The 19,402-nt window shown below is 38.7% G+C and overlaps 1 non-coding gene across 1 annotated transcript; it reads left to right on the forward strand.

The window, feature by feature from the left end:
- Positions 1–5,961: 5,961 nt before the first annotated feature.
- TRNAK-UUU lies at positions 5,962–6,034 on the forward strand. Its single transcript has one exon. It is a non-coding gene; the product is annotated as a tRNA-Lys (tRNA).
- Positions 6,035–19,402: the final 13,368 nt, after the last annotated feature.

The raw sequence follows: 19,402 nt of genomic DNA on the forward strand, positions 1-19,402 counted from the left end.
CAACACGGCAGACATCATGTTGCAAAAATCGAGAGAGAGAGAGAGAGATAACTCTTAAAAATAATTCTGTATAATCGTGTTTGTATCTAGTATATACAGATAATAGAGAAAGAGAAAGAGAAAGAGAGAGAGAGAGAGAAAGAGAGAGTGAGGGAGAGATAGAGAGAGAGAGTGAGGGAGAGAGAGAGAGAGAGAGAGAGGGGGGGGGGGAGGGAGAGGGATTCTATACAAATATATTTTTTAGTACATTACCGTCATCATTATCAAAAATCAAAATCACAGGCAGAATTAAGGACTCTGTCTCTGCATACACACCTTTAACCCCATCGTTCGAAGATCCATATTTATGTCTTGTCTCCACAGTCAAAATAACCACTTCGTCCAGTATATCTTCAGTTTCCCTCCGCGAGCACTGCCTCTATCATCACGATAATCGCCCCACCAACAAACACCACGACTACAACTCCCATTACCGTTACTCTCCTCCGTCGCCGCCTCCAACACGCACCCCACCACTATTACCAATGCCCTCCTCCACCATCCCCCAAACCCCACCGTCAAACTGCTACCGCCAATACTGCCACACTCTATACCACTGCCCTCCACCACCACCCCACCACCTGAACCACTACACTGTTTCCGCCATTATGACAGCACCCTTTGCCACTCCCTCAACCCCATCACCACCTTCATCGTTTACATGAACCCCGACACGAACACACATCTAATACTACCACTTGCACGACTCCCGTTACCATTGTTATAGCACCCTTCATCCTTCCCTCTTCCCCTTCTACCCATCCCGTTTACAGGCTACAGGTAATACTAGGTTTATAGCATTTCTTCAGTTGTTATCCACATCTCACAATAAATGGTGACAAATTAATAAAATCCCACAAACGGCAACAAGCCGGGCCACACTTCCTTCTATTGCAGATTATACAACACCTACGTGGATCCCTGTCATTTGATTGGAGGATTGTTGGTCACATGATATTCAATAGATGGTATATTGCACGGTCGTGCATTTTTGGTTATATGCGCCGTGCATTTTTGGTTATATATGCAGACTGCGTACCTCTCTGCCGTGCGCGCGCGTATCACTGCGTGTATCTGACGCGATCGAAGGCAATCTGAATGTAATCGAGAAGGCTTGAATCCAACTTGAATTTATCTTTAATATAAGGAGTAAAGCAGAATTTGTTGATTAACGTTCTATTAGATCTTCTTCGATGTTGTATAAAACAAATAATGAATGTTTTTCATTCGTTCAATGGTGCGAATATTTTCATTCGTTGAAAGATTAACATTAATTCTATTCAACTCGGCTGACGCCTCGTTGAATAGAATGTTAATCTTTCAACTCATGAAAATATTCGCACTATTGAACTCATAACCATTCATTATTTGTATAATATACGAACGTACACTAGATTCGTACAATAACGTAGCATGGGTCAAGTCAATGATGGGTAACTGGCACCATCGAAATGGAGGGGGCGGGGGCGCACCAGTCTTACTCATTAGCTGCCTTTTGCACCGAATTGATTATAACAGATCGTTTGAACTGTCATGTATAGTTCATGACTTAACTTAGACCATAACCATAATTATGGAGCTTTCCCCCCTTTAGTTCTCTCTTCATTTACTATTATGTTAAAGGCACTATGCCTGTCGTTCATAAATACAATTTTTCGTGAATTATGACAAGGATTACCATTATGATTATCATTACCTATGATTTAGGAGTATATTATCATTATATTTAATAGAAACGATCAAGACATTTCAAGGTAGATGTAAAATATGATGACAATATCGGATTGAAATGTCGACCAACGCGCCACGGTTTTGGTTACATTGGCTAATTCAGTTCTGTATAAATATTGTTAACAGATTCCATCTAAATAATATGAACTGTGCAAGAGAGCAATTGTTAACGGTGTAAATTCCCCATAATAAACCGTTTTATCTAACTGACGAGGGGTGGGATAGAATATATATATATATATATATATATATATATATATATATATATATACATATATATATATATATATATATATATATACATATATATATATATATATATATATATATATATAGAGAGAGAGAGAGAGAGAGAGAGAGAGAGAGAGAGAGAGAAAGAGAAAGAGAGGGGAAGGGAAAAAAGAAAATATGGGGGCAATAGGAGAGGTTGGAGAGAAATGAGTGACAGTGCGAAGGATATATAGCATGGTATTTTGAAGTAAAGATGTAGACACAATGTTGAGAGAGAAACGGATGGATACATGGAGAGAGAGAGAGAGAGAGAGAGAGAGGGAGAGAGAGATAGAGAGAGAGAGAGGGGGGGGGGGAGAATACACATCATTTCTCTACCAACACTATAATTCGAGAATGTGAGGAAGAGGGTGCGAAAGGGCGTGCAAACGTTGCGTACGTGTAATGGCATCCGCTCGATATTACACCGCAGTAGAGAGATAGAGAGGGAGAGATCCCTAATAAACAAACTCGATACAGAATCATTACTCTCTTTGACTCTTCCTCCCTCCCAACCGCCAGCCTGCTCGCTCGCTCTGCACGTCAGAAAATCAAGAGATGCACAGTGGGGACAACGATGATACAGCGACTCGACTGATTCTCTTACCACTCAGCATGAAAAACCAACCGCGGTAGAGGAAGAGATATAGAGAGAGTGGTGCATAGAGAGGGAATAAGAGAAAGAGAAGTGGAAAGCCGGGAGAAGAGAACCTCTGGTTCGGTTTGCATTGCTCGGCGTTTGGCAGTCGTGTTGCTCACGGAGCGTCAATCGGCGGCAACCACTTGCTTTCTTAAATTCTTCTCATCACCTGCCCTCGTGCTAGGCTTGAATTTCCCCGGGAATTCGCGAGGACCCCGCGAACGGAGCTAAGAGAGACAGAGAAAAGGATAGATAGAGAGAAAGAGAGATAGAGAGTGGAAGAATTTGTGAGCCAGCTCAAAGACTGCGAGGCCGTCATCTTCATCATCTTCATCGTGAGCAAACTGGTCCGCAACAACCTAGCTGGTAGGTAAATATCAAGCTTTAAATCTTGGTGTTATCATCGAATCAAATGGAGCCCAGGGCCAGAGATAATCAACACAACTAAACCAACCAGTCGTGGGACTAACTATTTTTTTCTACAGCTCATTTTTAACTTTATATAACACTCTTTTGATCACTGAATTGAGCAATTCTCCATTTGGTTTTCTACGGATCCCCTGTCTTCCCTCTCTGCTTGTGGATTGTATATTTGTATCGACGAACATTGGCACGTTTTCCTGCTCCGGAATTTTCTCCAATATCAAGTTCATTTAACCTAAAACAGGACACCTGAAAGGTTTGTCTTCGGTCTACATTTGTCGGAATCGATTTTCAACAAGACGCTGTCATGTTCTTATGAGACTCGACAAGCATATACAGCACTATATACGGAGAGAATTCTTTCTCGAGAGCTCAGCGATAAATTAGTGTATATTGATTATCATCCTTTTTGTCGTCTTCCTTCGAACGTGAATGGTACATTACCTCTCTTTCTCTAGCTCACATCTTTCGTTGTCGACAGAAGTGAAGAAGAGAAATTGTCTTCACAACAAACCACTTTGTCATTAGAGTTCACTCTGAAGTACTGCAAGCGGCGTACCTTCGGCCTGATTTCAAAACAGGTAAGTACCAGTGCTCCTAATTAAATTTGCATTGTCGGAATTCAAATCGCTCGTGTGAAAAAGACACGCGAGCGAAACATGAGAGAACAACAAACTTGAGTATTTCAATGATGCCATTTACAATTGAAAGTGTCTCAGTATAAATAAGTGAACATACATTTGTAGAAGCGGGGAGGAAAACAGGGCGTTATTGCAAGGTGTGCAGGATACATATTCGGTGAAAATATAGACGACGTGTAGAAACTCATATAAACGCATACGCACAAAAACCCACACCCACTCTCGAGCACACGTTTTGGAGCTGTCTGTAATTGGAGCGACATCGGAGCTAGTTTTTCCCGGCCGAGCTCTCGTGCCGCATGCATGTTGCCGTTAATTAATTTACAAAGGAAGGGACTTCGAACTCTAGTAACTGTTTTTTCTTCTCTTTTTCCGCCTGGTCTGAATAATACAGCTATACTTGGTAACAAGATCAGTTACCACTTATATTTCTCAGATACCTCCCAGAAAGTTTGAGTACGATAAAATAAATACATGTAGGTCTACGGAGTATTTTGGAATTGAAAATGATTTTTAAAATTAACTGAAAGAAAGGACCTTTTGGATAATCGTGCCTATATTTTGTCTTCAATACGTGATGAGAGATTTCTGAAGTGTCTTGAAAATGTTCTTTAATTAATGTTTCTTATATGAAGCTTTCTTCAGAAAAGGAAGTATGGAAACAAGAACAATGATGGAGAAGAAAGAGTTGCAGATACATCAGAAAAGACAAAGAGGGTCTTAGTATATAATGTACTGTATGTTGGTGGGCGACAAACAAGTAGATAGTAAATTAAATACCCAGTTGATACATGAAGACATGAACAGATAAAATTATTTCGCACTATATATATATATATATATATATATATATATATATATATATATATATATATAGGGGACTGAATACTGGAAGATTGCATTTTGACTGCAAAAGAAAAAGTGGAATCGAGCAGGTACTACTTAAAAAAAAGCTGGTATTGGGACAGCCACCTGGACCATACTAGCGTTACTAAAATCTCAAAGGGAAGTTTAGAAATATTGACCGAATACTACAAACATTGACAAATACATTTCATGGACATATTAAAGAGACGATACTTTAAAAGATATCCTGTTTATAGTCTACATAATTTGACAGGGAAAGAAAATACACATGCAGAAGGCATCTTTCGTGAACTCTGGCAGAATTTTTCCCACTCTGTTGTTCCCCATACCCTTGCTCGGACTAAGATGTTTTCTCTCAAAATTTCACCTCTTGATTCCTGAAGAAACAAAACTTGACATCGGCGACCTGCAGAGCGTTCACACTGCCAAGGATGTGATATGCTGCAAAATAAAACTTTAGGTGTGCATTCATATTTCCTTTGAAAGACCAGCATTTCGTTTTTTTTTAAAAGTTATAAGCATCCATGCGAATGTGTAATGAAGAATAATCAACAGACATTACGAATTTGTTGTTGCGTTAATGTCCTGGCGAAAATGAATTGACGTATGAATGCGCCATACGATGTGCATCCATATTTTCATAAAAATCAACAGACATCACGAATTTATTGTTGTGCAAAACGTTAAACTGCAATAGGTCACTATGATAAATTGAGAAATTTACTCATAATTATAACAGAGTAAAATAAGTAATCCAGTCTGCGACAAATGTTGCAGATTGCGCATGAGCAAGGAACTATAAGGAAGCTCGTACTGAATGGTACCTACGTAGTAACAGAAACATTAACAGCAGCAGCGACAACATCAACAACAACCACAAAAACAACAACAAGGAAACAGTAAAGTGTGTGGTAAATACTAGTTGTTAATTATGATGTCACAGTGATACACAATCGTTACATCTTGTCTAAAAAACAAAAGGAAATAATTATCTTAACAAATCGTAGGGCGCATTCATACGTCAATTCATTTGCGCCAGTCCATGATATTAACACAAATAAATACACATGACGCAGTTTCTAGACACAGGTGGAACATCCTTAGAGAGGATTTCAAGAGCGCAAGTTTTTTTTGGGGAAGAATTACCGTTGGCAAGACCATGGCTTGGCAGATCAATAGATTTACACAACCCAGTACTAGTATATACAGCCAAGAAGTTACCTGATACAGCACAGTAGCTGTGACTCCTCATGCATACTCTAGTATAATCATGTATATATTTTCGATACAAGTCATAGCAAGCACACAGCATTCTTTCGTCTTCCTTGTCAAGCTTTGACAAATGTCGAAGCCCGGTTAGCTCAGTCGGTAGAGCATCTGACTTTTAATCAGAGGGTCGCGGGTTCAAGTCCCTCATCGGGCGAGAGTATACTTTTTATAGCGATTGGAGACTTCTATTCGGTGGTAAGCGCTTTATAAGCTCCGTCTTTATTATTATTATTTATGAAAGTAAATGATGTTTGAGGAGGAGCAATTCGGACGCGCATCGAATAAAAAGTTTGTTTTAAACTTGTTTAGCTGTTTCTCGTCATACATTTTGAATATTTGCGATATATTTGGCGTGTTTGTAGAGCTATATATATTCTTCCACTCTCATCTAAAACGAACAAGAATGCTCACAACTGTTCACCTTAACCAGAACTCAAAAGTAAACACTGAAGTAAATGACACGAAATTACATTTGAGGGTTTGACAATGCGGACGAGCCTCAAATCGGACGGTCTCGCAGGAGGTAGCAGTGCGCGTCGAGTGACGGGTCGGAGGAGTGATGGATGCAGGGAGGTGGGTATCATGTCACCCTTGTTTCAACCAGCTATGGCGTCCGACAACCCAGATTAAGATGATTTATATATCCTCACCAGTCAATAGCTCCCCAATGTATTGATTTTAAAGATGACATGAGAGAGAGAGAGAGTTAAGTATAGATGGTGTGTGTGTGTGTGTGAGAGAGAGAGAGATAGAGGGAGAGAGAGAGAGAGGGGATACAGAGAGCGCGTGTGTATTAATAAGGAGAGGAAAGGGAGAGATAGAGATTAATACAGAGAGATAGAAATAGAGAAAGAGAGGGGAGAAAGAGAAGAGAGATAATGTGGACGTGCGCGTAATGAGAGGGGAAAGAGAGATAAAGAGAGAGAGAGGGATACAGAGAGCGTGTGTGCTTTGATAAGACGTGGAAAGGGAGAGATGGAGATCAATACAGAGAGACAGAAAGAGACAGAGAGAGAGAGAGAGAGAGAGAGAGGACGAGGTATATGTCTCTTATAAAGCATGTGAAGAAAGACATTGAATATGGAATGGTATTGCCCAACGAGATATGATTTATGACGATAATACTTTCCGTCCATATGAAAGCATGCACTAGTTATCCAATTTCAAATGCTTTACTTTACATTGTTCTCTCACTTTCATCTCCTCATGCAATGAATAAACGACACACAAGGGAACAACTGTGCGAAGCAGTCGCAAATAAAGAAACTGCCATTTAATTTCAACTTACAAATCGAGGGATGGCAGCTGTTCTATTTCACTTTCGATAGACAGAATGCTCGTAGATACGTCAAGTTTTGCTTTGAACCCTAAAATCTATGTTTTTCATTATTTATCTAAAGCTATGGTCACAAATCAGAGCAGCGACCTACCCATCAGTAGCCTGCTCGGTCGCTGCTGGAATTAAGCATCGCCCAGCAATTAGGTCGGTGCCCGGGCGGCGACCGCCCAGGCACCGAGCGTAATTTGGGCGGCGAGTGAAAAATGAGCAGGCGCCGCCCAAATTTTAACTCCGCGCTAAAACTTCAGCGGCGACCGAGCGATGCCCTAAAAACGAGCGGTGACTGTGCGGCCGCCGCTCGGTGCCCGGGCAGCCGCCGGGCAGAATTGGTTAAAACTCGCCGCTCGGCCGCCGAGCAGGCTACTTTTGGGTAAAGTGACCATAGCATAAACAGGAAAATATTTGGTTCTCGGAACCATCATATACGTTTACACGTGGCCGTCGTAGATTAACATTCAAGTTTACCAAGCATCGAGGCTTTAAACAACGATCCACTGACAACGACGAGGGTTCACATGGAACCGGAACAGCGAGTTTTCAAAGTTTTAAATATCAGGCCGAGTAAACGGTCGTTTTCACTACAAGCCAGAAGGCATAACCTCAAGGAACTGCGTTTAAATGGCGCATAACTTCAAGAAAGGCCCCTCCCCTTTGCAGCTCGTAATTATATCGTTAACGATTAAAATCGTTGACGGTTTATTACTTCAAGTTAAATCAAACTTTTATTAACTTGGTTGAGTCAGCACGGCCCGTAAATCAAGATAACGTCGAAGTTTAAACCACGACCTAAACTTAAACTTTACGGACTATCGTCTGAACCTTGCTAGAGACAACATGACGGCAGAGTGAACTTGATAATGCGATACACTAGGGAATGAACATTGAAAATGTGTGACTTTGTCTCTTTATAACTGGGAGTTTATTTTTACATTACTAAAACAAGCAGAAAAACAGGTGTCTCTCTTCAATCATAAGTTTATTTTAGACTTGGGATCACCATGCACCACATGACCAAAATAATACAGCTTGCTTCGTGGTAATTGCTTCGATTCTTTCGGAATCTTTAGGACATGCTTTGTGGCTAACGATGACGTTAAGATGTGATTGAACTTTGGAGGTGCTTATTAACGAAGCTGCCTTATCTGTTACGCAAATTCAGTGTCTTCGATGTAATTGGTATCATGGTATAATAGTTTTTCTGTGGTTGAATTCTTGGTATATTAGTTATTTCTATTTAGCTTGAGACGCGTTATATTCGTTAAATGGGCATAGGTGTCCTGAAATTCTTCCAAATCTCACCTTCGGTCTCCTCGTTTCCTCGCCTTCATTCAAACAGGATTCTGTTCTGTTTACAGCGACGGAAATACGTATTGCGTAGTCCAGCTATTATGGTTGGTTTCGGGGAGGGGGGGGGGGGGGGTAGGGGTCTTGTATGTCTTATATTTCCACTACACTAACATTCATAATAGATCGAACACCTATTTTATGACCCAACTTTAGAACCTACAGATATGACAATTCTAAGTACTATAAGTTACATCAAGGTCAAAAGGCGCAATGATGCGTAAGTCACTGGAATTCGAAATTTGCAAAATGATATTTGTATCACAATGACCTCCAAAGAAATAGAGTATGTTTATGAGTGATTTATTCATTCATAATCATTCAATTAACATCTCTTGCCTAGGGTTACTAGTACTACGACCCTGGTGTCCATTTCAGCTCTCGATAAAGGGAAAGGACAAACATGGTTCAAACAATGAATCCCTTTTGGAAAAGGGCATTAGGTACTTGAACTTATAAACGGTTAGAAAATATATATTTCAAAAAGTCCTTCGGAATTAATATATTAATGCTTATCCGTTTTAAATTCCATCAAGAAAATATGAGACTCGGGGAAGGCCTATACCGTCGTTCAGAAGATGCGTCTGGTTCTCCTCAGTGAAAGTGGTGGCTGCTTGTTCTGATATATCTGTTTGTTTCAAGATGATCCTGGTGGTATGAATTATGGGTCCGAAATCTAAGGCGAAGATTTATATATTAGCTTTTATTAGTTCTTCTTGAAAAAATAAAATAAAACACAAACAAAACAAAACAAAACAAAAGGAAAAACATTAACAAAAATCATTGTCCAGGTTTTAGGCACAGTAATCAGTATTACTCCCTCAAAAAAAAAATCCTATTTTGAAATTAACAAATTATAATATGAGGAAGATACCATATGTTTCCATCAGACGAATGGAAATATTAAATCGAAGTCACCTTGTAAAATGTTATTATAATAAAGATATAAAATACAATTGTTCATACATTTATTTCGATCATAGTTAGAAATTTGGTATACCTCAGACATTTCGAGCATCAATGTTTTAATACAAAACAATCCCAATAGAACCTGTAAATAAGATTTTGGGATTAATACAAATAATGAAATTTGATTGGCGCCGTGAAAGTAATAGTATTACTATCATCCTTCGAATAAATTGTATATTCCTTGCCTATCACCGTGATCAAGGACGAAAGATGTTGCGTGACGAAGCAGCTCGTATCTCTCGATTCATACGCATTGTCACATAGTCCTTGTTGGCTTATTAATCAACTCGTAAGCCCATCCATATTTCATACATCATCACCGTCAGTTTATTCTATTAGCGTGAAGGGGTGTTCACATCGGAGTGCTTGAACGATCTGCGATGAGGTTGGCTCCTGGATTAGAGTTTACGCGTCAAAAGCTGAAATAGTTGCTACATGGGCCCCGTCTTACAAAGAGTTGATATCAATCACAACTATGTACTTAAGAGATAGGAGACTGCAAACTTGCTATTGATCAATCGCAAATTTTTGTAAGACGGGGTCCTGTTCTCTAATGCGCAAAAGAGAAGCACTACCGAAAAGTTCACATTGCACACACAAACACGCGCACCCAACATAGACAACATAAACACTTTCATACTGCTGAATACACGAAGACCATGTGTTCACACACTGTTTTGAGTGTAGTAACCACAGTGTGAACTGGAAGTGCACTTGGGACAACTCATAAAGCAGTTTCATACAGTTCATATGTTATTTACACTTTTACTGTTTTCCACACTTTCTGACGCATTGTGGCATAACAGGCGTTCAGATGGCGTTACATCGTGTATGCACACAGTGCGCCCATTGGGCGAGTGGCTTTTTAACATTGTTCATACTGTGGGAAATTATTTTCTATCTAATCGAGAAGCTATTCCATGGCAATTTAATTAAACTAAGCAGGTGTAAACAGGCCATTAACCCTTCTACAATGCACATAGGCCAGTACTGCATACTGGATACATGGAAACTTATCTTACCCCGGCACGAATATGACGAATTCTAATTTATTCATGCCAAGTTAGAGCTGGCCTTGTGTCGAGACCATAACCATACTAGCACTGTGAGTCTATTGCATTATAAGAAAAATGGCGTCACAATCAAATCTATTTTTTTAAAGCTCGCATCAGAATACAGGTGTATGCTATTGCCGCATGCACAAAATGTTGCATTATTTCTTTAGATGGATATTAGCATAGCTATGTTTTTCTCCAAATTTTATTGATGACGTGATTTATCGTGATTTAAGGTTTTGAGAGATTAAAGTATTATCTTTATGTATTTGAGATAATCTTCGTTAAGAAATTTTTCTTCTTTTTCTCCTCTCATTTAACTCATTTAGTTTTAAGTTTTGATGCATTTTGGTAACATTGCAGCTGCGTTGAACAGTGTGCACTCGATACACACACACATACATATACATTTCTCTACAGGTTGTGAAAGTATAAGGATATTCAACTTACCATACTATGAAAAGGCAGAAATGAAGAGAAAAATGATGAAGAAAAGGAAGTAAGAGAATTCCGAAGAATATTTTACCTGAGTGGTTTTGACAAAATACACCTACAGATTTTACTAGATGTACACGATATTATTAGCAATACAAATATTTACTACGTTATAGTAGCGATGGCTAATGGGAATGGTAATTTACGAATAAAAAAGAACATGAGAATACACAGACGAAAAAAAAGGAAATATATTAGACCAATTACTCACAAACAGTTGTATAAATGTTTGGTAAATATTAGCTGCCACCGAGTGAGAAGATACACAAACTGTTCGAGCAAATCTTGATAAACCGATAAAATTTGGACAGCCTGATCGGTAAATCTCCCTTCAAGACGCCTAATCTCATATGAGAGGGAGGAAAATTAATTGTTACCTATCTATCAGCCCCGCGCCAAGCTTTGATTGGCTCATGATTTATGGAGAGACTGTGCAGGGACGGGAGAAATAAATCTTGTTAGGATATACATGGCAACCCCTCATATTTAACAGAGGCAAGAACAAGATAGTGCACAGACACCAACCCCTCAGCAAAAAAAAACCCCGGACAGAGGTAGATAAACGATATCGCCCTCACTTACTGATGCGCAAACACCTGTTTTGTTGCTGTAAGAACATCCATCAAATTGTAAAAGTAGTAATTTCGAGGACGGAGAAAATATCAGAACGGTAGAATCGCTACCCGGAAAGAATTACCAGATTAAAAATCATAATTTAGCTATTTTAGGGCATAAGGAAGACGGCGAAATTAAGACCGCAAATAGGTTAAGACAAAGTATATGATGACCTACCACGAAAACGTTCTCCCGGTTCGCGTATAAATGCATTTTCAACGCAACTTACATTTCAGGTGTGGGTGTGTGTGTGTGTTGGGATGGGGGAGATGTGCGTGTGGGTTTGTGCGTGTATTCAATTGAGATTCTAAACCTCGATAGTTTATTATATTGTATACATTAATATAAGGAGAGATACCTTGTAAAGTTTTCTCTGTCCTTCAGCTTGTCTCAGCTACTGTGTTTTGTTTACACTCTATTACATCATAAGAGATTCTAGGAAGACATGAATTGTGGGGCTACTTTATATTAAGCTCACTTCTAAGAAACCTGGGTATTGGTAAAAGATATATTCCTCAGCTTAAAGCCACGACTGATCTCAATTATGCTCAGAATCTGCTGTCAGGTAAATAATCATGATAATGATGATGATAATACAACAATGATAATGATGATAATATAATTTAAAGAAATGGTAAAAATAGTGGGTTCGTGTTTTGCGCCAGCCTAAGCATGGCTGCCACTATTATACTCTAGCACTTCAAGTAAAGAATTCCTGCAAGGGATCCATTTACCTCATTTACCTCACTTTGGTTAAGAATGGCAAACTGTATATTAATGTCTTGCCATGGGACGTTAGTGCCGCGGCGGGACTCGAACCGCGAACCATGTGATCCACAGTCCGATGACGTACCACTAGACTACGACACCTCCACAAAACGCCTGTCTATTGTCAACATACAGCCCCTGATGAAGACACGCGAAAAAGCTTAGACTCGTATCCCCCACATCGCAAATTCCTCCGTATTCGACGGAGGGAAATGTAGTTAATACTCTTTCCTGTAGCTAATGTCTACGCACAAAAGAAAATTAATTTTCCAATTTAGCGACTCCGGAAACCAAGCGTGGTTAGTTTTACTGGTTATTATGCGCTCCCTCATCGCGAACGCCAGCACCAGGAAAGCTCGGCCGTGTAGAAGTCGGTGAATAAAATTGTCGTGCATGAGTTAAGAGCAACAAGGAGGGAGCGACTCTGACAGTGAAATTTCCCTGGGTATTAATTTAATTAGGCCTCAAAATGTGAGTGTGCATTATGTGTGCGTGAGTTTGTGTGCGTGTGTGTGAGTGTAGATAGATCACTATACACAAGACGGATGTGTATCGGAATGTGGTAGCATAATTAACGGTCTTCCGCCTAGGGAGTAGGAACGGAATGTTAGCAATGAAATAGGTCCCGCTTTAGTGTTAACATTAGATAGCAAATTAATGAAATGTCTAAGATGTTCAATTCGTTTTGGTACAGCTAAATAATGATTATAATTCAAATAAGATAGTAGGTTTTAATAGTGTACATGAATTTCACTGATTAGGTGCGGCCGTGTGTAAAAAATAGATAATAATTTTTGACATGAAAGTAACCCAGAATGAAATAGTTTTCGTGATCAAGTGAAATCAAAATGCTGCTTTGTTATACCACTTGTTATGTTTACTCTCAGCTTTCTTCTCTAGGGAAAAGAGTCGAAAGTTAAAGAGAGAGAGAGAGAGAGAGAGAGAGAGAGAGAGAGAAGAGAGAGAGAGAGAGAGAGAGAGAGAAAGAGAGAGAGAGAGAGATAGAGAGGGGAGGGGATGACGACGAGAGAGTAGGCAAGAGAGTAAGCTAGAAGGAAATACGGAGGGAGACGGGAATGAGAGAAACAGAGAAGCGAAGAGATAGCTATAGATAAACAGAAAATAAAATAGAGAGTGAGAGATAAACACACACGCACGCACATACACACGCCCGCACGTAAAAGAAGAGGGAAATAAAGAAAGAGACACGCACAAACACACAGATAGAGAGAGGGAGAGAGAGAGAGAGAGAGAGAGAGAGAGAGAGTTAGAGGGGGAGAGGGAGGAAGAGAGAAACAATACATAGAAAAGAAAATAATAATAAGGAACAGACATAGGGGGATGAAGACTGAAGAGAGAGAACGAGAGAGTGAAAGGGAAGGTTGCTTTCTTACGGAGAAAGCAATCCTTCATTTTACAAGCTCCATGTCTATCCTGTGTAGCCCCAGGGTGATACTATCAAATAATCACCGCTCTTTTACTGCGGACCAGGTACACTCAGATCACCAGTCAACTGATTGATGTGTTGAGACTTGATTTTAAACCAACGGCAATGGTGCTACGGTGGTGACTTTAATGCTAGATGTACAAATAAAGATAATTTGAAAGTTTGAGAGACAAAAAACCATTATTGATGATAACGATTGGGAAAAAGTGATCTAATCGATTCCGTAATTCTCCCAACTATATTATTACAATTTATTCATATTTTAGGTGAAATCAAATCTTCACAAAGCATTGAATTGGCTCTATATACCATTCCAGACATTTAAGTGTCGACAGATTTTTAAAAGCCTTTGTTATGTCTTATTTTTTATGGAAAAAACGGTCGGGAAAATTCAAAAATGGTTGGGAGAATTTACTGTTAGAGGGTGTCGCACAGTGACGCATTCAAAGAAAACCATAAATATCTTTGTGGTTTGAGAATGTTTTCAGAATTTTTTGCATGTTAGAGGGTTGGTACAGTAGAAGGAATAATATAAGTAACATTTCATACACAAATACACAATTTTTTCATCAACCTTCAACAATGTCACTTTAAAGAGACATCTCTTTCAATTCTGTCACATACACGAATTTGTTATAACAGTTCAAAGTATTGGAAATGTAACATTGTAGCACGGGCATGAAGGTTTAAATATTAGTCCTAAGAGAGATATTGATAACATTTCTGAAATATGACCTCCATGATTTGTAAACATAAAGTACCCTTTTAAACAAGGGAATAGCATAACGACAAACACCCACGCTTGCACACGCACACAATACACCCGCAGCGTTAAACCTATGCCAGGCTAGTCCCAACGCAATAAAAACAGTTCAAAATTAAAGCATGATGAAATTTTGTCAATAAACTAGTCAATGACCTTTAACTTGATGATGGGTTATAACGAGATTGATGGAGATGTTTGATAGAAAGGTGTTAATCATAAACAAATTTCATTTAATTTAAATTATTAAAAAAAAGAACTCACCATTTTCTAGAATAATAATACCAGGAGAAGTTCGTTGAAATTAAAGGGGAGAAAAAATAGGGCTGACTCACACTTCTCAGAAAACGTAGCCATGGTAGTGCGGAAAGGAACCTCTCTAGAACCTGCAAAGTCGATGATCTAATGAATAGGTTTGGAGTAGGGGATAACACTAAAAACACCTGCAGGATATAGGAGTAAAGCGAGGTGTTACGAGTCTCTCAAATGGCGGGAAGGACCATGGTGGAATTCAGGACACCATCACAGTGTCAACGATTCCTCAGTATTGGTGATAGAACTGTGCGTTTTATTTCCAACCTTTACATACGAATGTATTAGAACTGTCAAGATTATCATATTTATTTGGATAAAAATGGTCAATAAAGATATGAGAAATATGTCTGTTCCGCAATGATCTCTATGAGATAATGTAGATGGATAATGCAGCAGTGTGATTGTTATCTGAAATTGGGGCGAATAGGAACAGTTTTCAAATCCCTCATTATTATTCATCAAATTTAGTGTCACAGCTAGTAGTCAACATAGAAAAGCTAGTTGAGGAATTCGAGCCTCTAAAAGCCTTTCCGTCGCAAGAGCTCTAGCTGTATGCAGTGTGAGGTGACAGTTGTACCATGGCTATCGGTTTTTATTCATTAATGTCCCTATTGTTGAGATAATCGAACAACTCGACCAGATCAAATGAAAATGGCTCTCTCCACAACCACAAATGAGAGAAGCCAGGAGGGATATTGATTAATATGCATACGCATAATTTTTCGTTTGTTCACGGTCGAGCAAAACAGTGTGGTGGCATAATACATGGACATCTATCGTGAGAGATATGGAATGAGATATTATCACGGACGCTGCAAGCCCATCTGCAAGTAGAAAAAAAAAAATGAGTAATGCTCTTTAGACTTTTATTATATTCCTTATTTTCTGGAAATTCCAAGGAAGCGCCACCAACATGACCAAAGGCATTCAAATCAAAAGAATACATAATCTCAAAAGAGGAATGACTTGCAATATCATTTCGTTGTATTACAAAGTATGGTTTCAATTACATCCAAACTCCTTCACTATTCTCAGAATCCCTTCTAACTATCTGTCTGGATGTTTGTGTAACCGGTCGACTTTATGAGAATTCGCCTGTAGTAATGTGAGAGAGATAACGGAAAGGTTAAAGATTACGAAAATGCGCCGGGTGCGTTTATAACAATGCTAAGTGGTTCGCAGAAAATCAGTTAATTAAGGCTATCAGAGTTTCATATTTTGTACGGGGAAATGATATGAAAGGAGGTGGTTAGTTTGATTTAATTAGGAAATGGTGACCTATATAGATTTTATGAGAGTTCTGTGACCTGCCTCTTGATCCCGTGTCTGATTAAGATGTCGGTTCATTAACCGCCAGTAACATATACGACAACCTAGTGAAGCCCATCTTCTTTTGTTGTGCGCCAAAGTAAACTGTATCTTGAACACTTATATCATTCAGTGGACTAGTAATGACTTTGATATATTTCATTTTCTTTGAAATACATGATTATACCTGCAAAATGTGACTATACATCTCGCAAGAATGTCACATAGAATTTAGCAGCTGAATTGAATTTAGAAAAGAGCCGTATATTGCAGAAGGTAATATACATTTTGAGATTTAATAAAATCATTACAAAATGAATATTTCATTTCGTGTGATGAAATTGATCTTGTATCTTGAACGCTAATAACATCGAGGGGACTAATGTTGACTTTCATAACTTTCATTTTATGTGAAATACATAATTAAAGCTGCAAACATGTGTATTTACATCCCGTTAGAATTCCACATAGACTTTAGCAGCTGATTGACTTTAGAAAAGAGCCGTATACTGCAGAAGGTAATATACATTTTAAGATTTGATAAAATCATTACGAAATTAATGCTTTATATCGTGTGATGAAATTGATATCATAAATCAAAAGATAAATCATCACCTTTTAGGGAAGACTCTTTGGTTCATTTTGTGTTAATGGTTGTAGTTTTTGAAGTCTTTGAATTACGACATGCACGATCTTCAAAGCCTTACCACAAACAAATCGTCGGACTGACCCGGTGTTAAAGCTATTCGATACTAATGGCATGCCAATAAAGATGTGTTTAATTTATCAAAAGTGCAAACACTTTTTACATGCCACTGAATAACGAAAATTGAGCCATCACTGTAAACTCATACCTATCTCCAATCGAATCTGCTAACATACCTACCTCATCCCACGAACGCCATCGTAGATCCTCGCTCATCTCACCGTGTACATGTGTGTGCGTGTGTGTGGGTTATTGTATGTGCGTGTGGGTTAGTGTGTGTGCGTTTCCACTTTAGCCGCCAGTCAGCTCGTGGTATCTCATTTCTCCTCGATAGGCTACGATCAATACCCATCGCTTTATTTCATTTACTGTAATGCTACCCGATGGTTCGCGTGAGTACAGTATTCTTTCCTCATGCCGTTAAAGGTGGAGCCCAGTTTGGAAATGGATGCCGTCAAAGTCGCTCTGATGAAAACTTTCGATGTTTCACGTTTTGTCGGTAACCTCCATGTCTTCGTCTTGCGATGTTGAACGTTACCGTGAGGATTTAAACAGTTTCCAGACGAAATACATCACTCTTTGTGACGGATGGATGGAGTCTTCTAGCTTAAAGAACAAGATTATTACAGAGATTAATACCAGGTGCGTGACTCAGAACCATTAATGAATAAAGAATATTATTTTCATCAGCAATTTCTGTAGCCTGTTAAATACTATTAAAATGAATGGCAGTTGTAAACATTTTAGCTATATAACATGCTCTCAGACATAACGTAACAATGATGATGAATGTCTCAGGAAAAATAATGAATTACACTTGTTCACTTGTTCTAGTCATGACTGCTGATATCATCTTCAATCATACACTATTCTAAGTACTTTGGTGACGCTGGTATTTGATTCATATATATATATATCTTGATGATGGATGTGTTAAAGGGTTGGTACTAAAAGTGATGAGAAAGAAAAGGAATAAACACGGGCAAGCTCAAAGTATATTCCAAAATAGCAATATATGTTACCGACTAGTGGACTTGGTATTGTATTCACATGTGATAAGTTCTTTCTAACAACCTCACTCTCAAGCTTAGTGTACCTTTAAAGCGAAAGTTGAGTTTTGGGAAAAGTAACACATAATTTGTGAGCTTTCCAAATCGTATAAATATCGTATTGGAAGAATACCACATTGGAAATGTCGCCTAAGAGGATTGCTCTTCTCAAGCCCTCATATTCGAAATACGACACAAAACAGCTGATGTGTTTGAACTAAACTTTCAGCCCGCATATGTGTGTAGTCCCATATACCTTTTTCCTTGTGTAGGTGTTTTTCGTCTAAAGTGAGCCAAAGTCTTATTACTTTGATGATTAAAAAACCTCGTAATATACACCAATTACTATATATTATGCCATCAATCTTTTTTCCTATTGCTTTCAGCTAGGTTCCTTACAATCTATTTGCATGAAGAAACAGCTCAGCAGGAAATATTTATAATTTGATAGTATTCCAAACGTACAGAACTAACGACTACGGAAGCTCATATACCATTTGTCATCGTAACCAGCATTCAACTTTCCCTTTAAACGTAAGTCGATGATGGAGAGGAAGCAACGAAAAAAAATAATTGCATTAGAGCCTGTGTAGAGCATCACCAATTAGAAAGCCGGCCTCTGATATGCATTGTCTCCTCTTTCACTGAACGTACAGGTTGTCTTCCCAGAATGAGATAGAAGAGGAGTTCGTGGACGATAGATGAAACGAATTGGTTGCGAGGTCGAATTAGGATTTACAACGAAGTCCTTTTGTCCGGTTGGCCTTGTTTTTTGTTACGACCGTATCATGCTATCAGCTCGAAAGAATTTCATTTCCGAAAAGTGTGGGGTATACCAAAGAAGGATTAGCAGGACTGTATTTTTCATTCCGATTCAACTTCTTTATTCCATTACAAATGTGCAAATTGATAGACGTACATAAAACATGTATACAGTTTGCATTATGTCCACGAGATTAATTCCCAATAACTTATTGGTCTTTTTCTCTTCTACGTAAGGTCAAATTAATCAAGGCAAGCTGTGAGAAAAAAAAAAGGGGGGGGGATTTAGAAAAATCGTTAGAGCTCTGTAGGTGTTCCAAAGAAACTAATTAATTAACATACATTTTCAACACTGTGATTTAGAATTATGACTTGAAATAAATGAGTATAAACGTAAAGAGTGTCAAGAAATGTACACTTTCCTCAAAGGAATCCTTATGCGTGAATCTTTCAAAGATGAATGCTTCGTGAGCTCTTTATATCCAGTGAAAACTTAGCTCTTGAAATATGTTTACGCTTTAAACATCTCAAGAAATATATTGTATACCGTGAAAGTAAATTGTGATGTCATATATTTGTGAAGTGAC

This window comes from Strongylocentrotus purpuratus, unplaced genomic scaffold (genome assembly GCF_000002235.5).
Source record: "Strongylocentrotus purpuratus isolate Spur 01 unplaced genomic scaffold, Spur_5.0 spur5_scaffold_12, whole genome shotgun sequence".
Classification (NCBI taxonomy): Eukaryota; Metazoa; Echinodermata; class Echinoidea; order Camarodonta; family Strongylocentrotidae; genus Strongylocentrotus; species Strongylocentrotus purpuratus.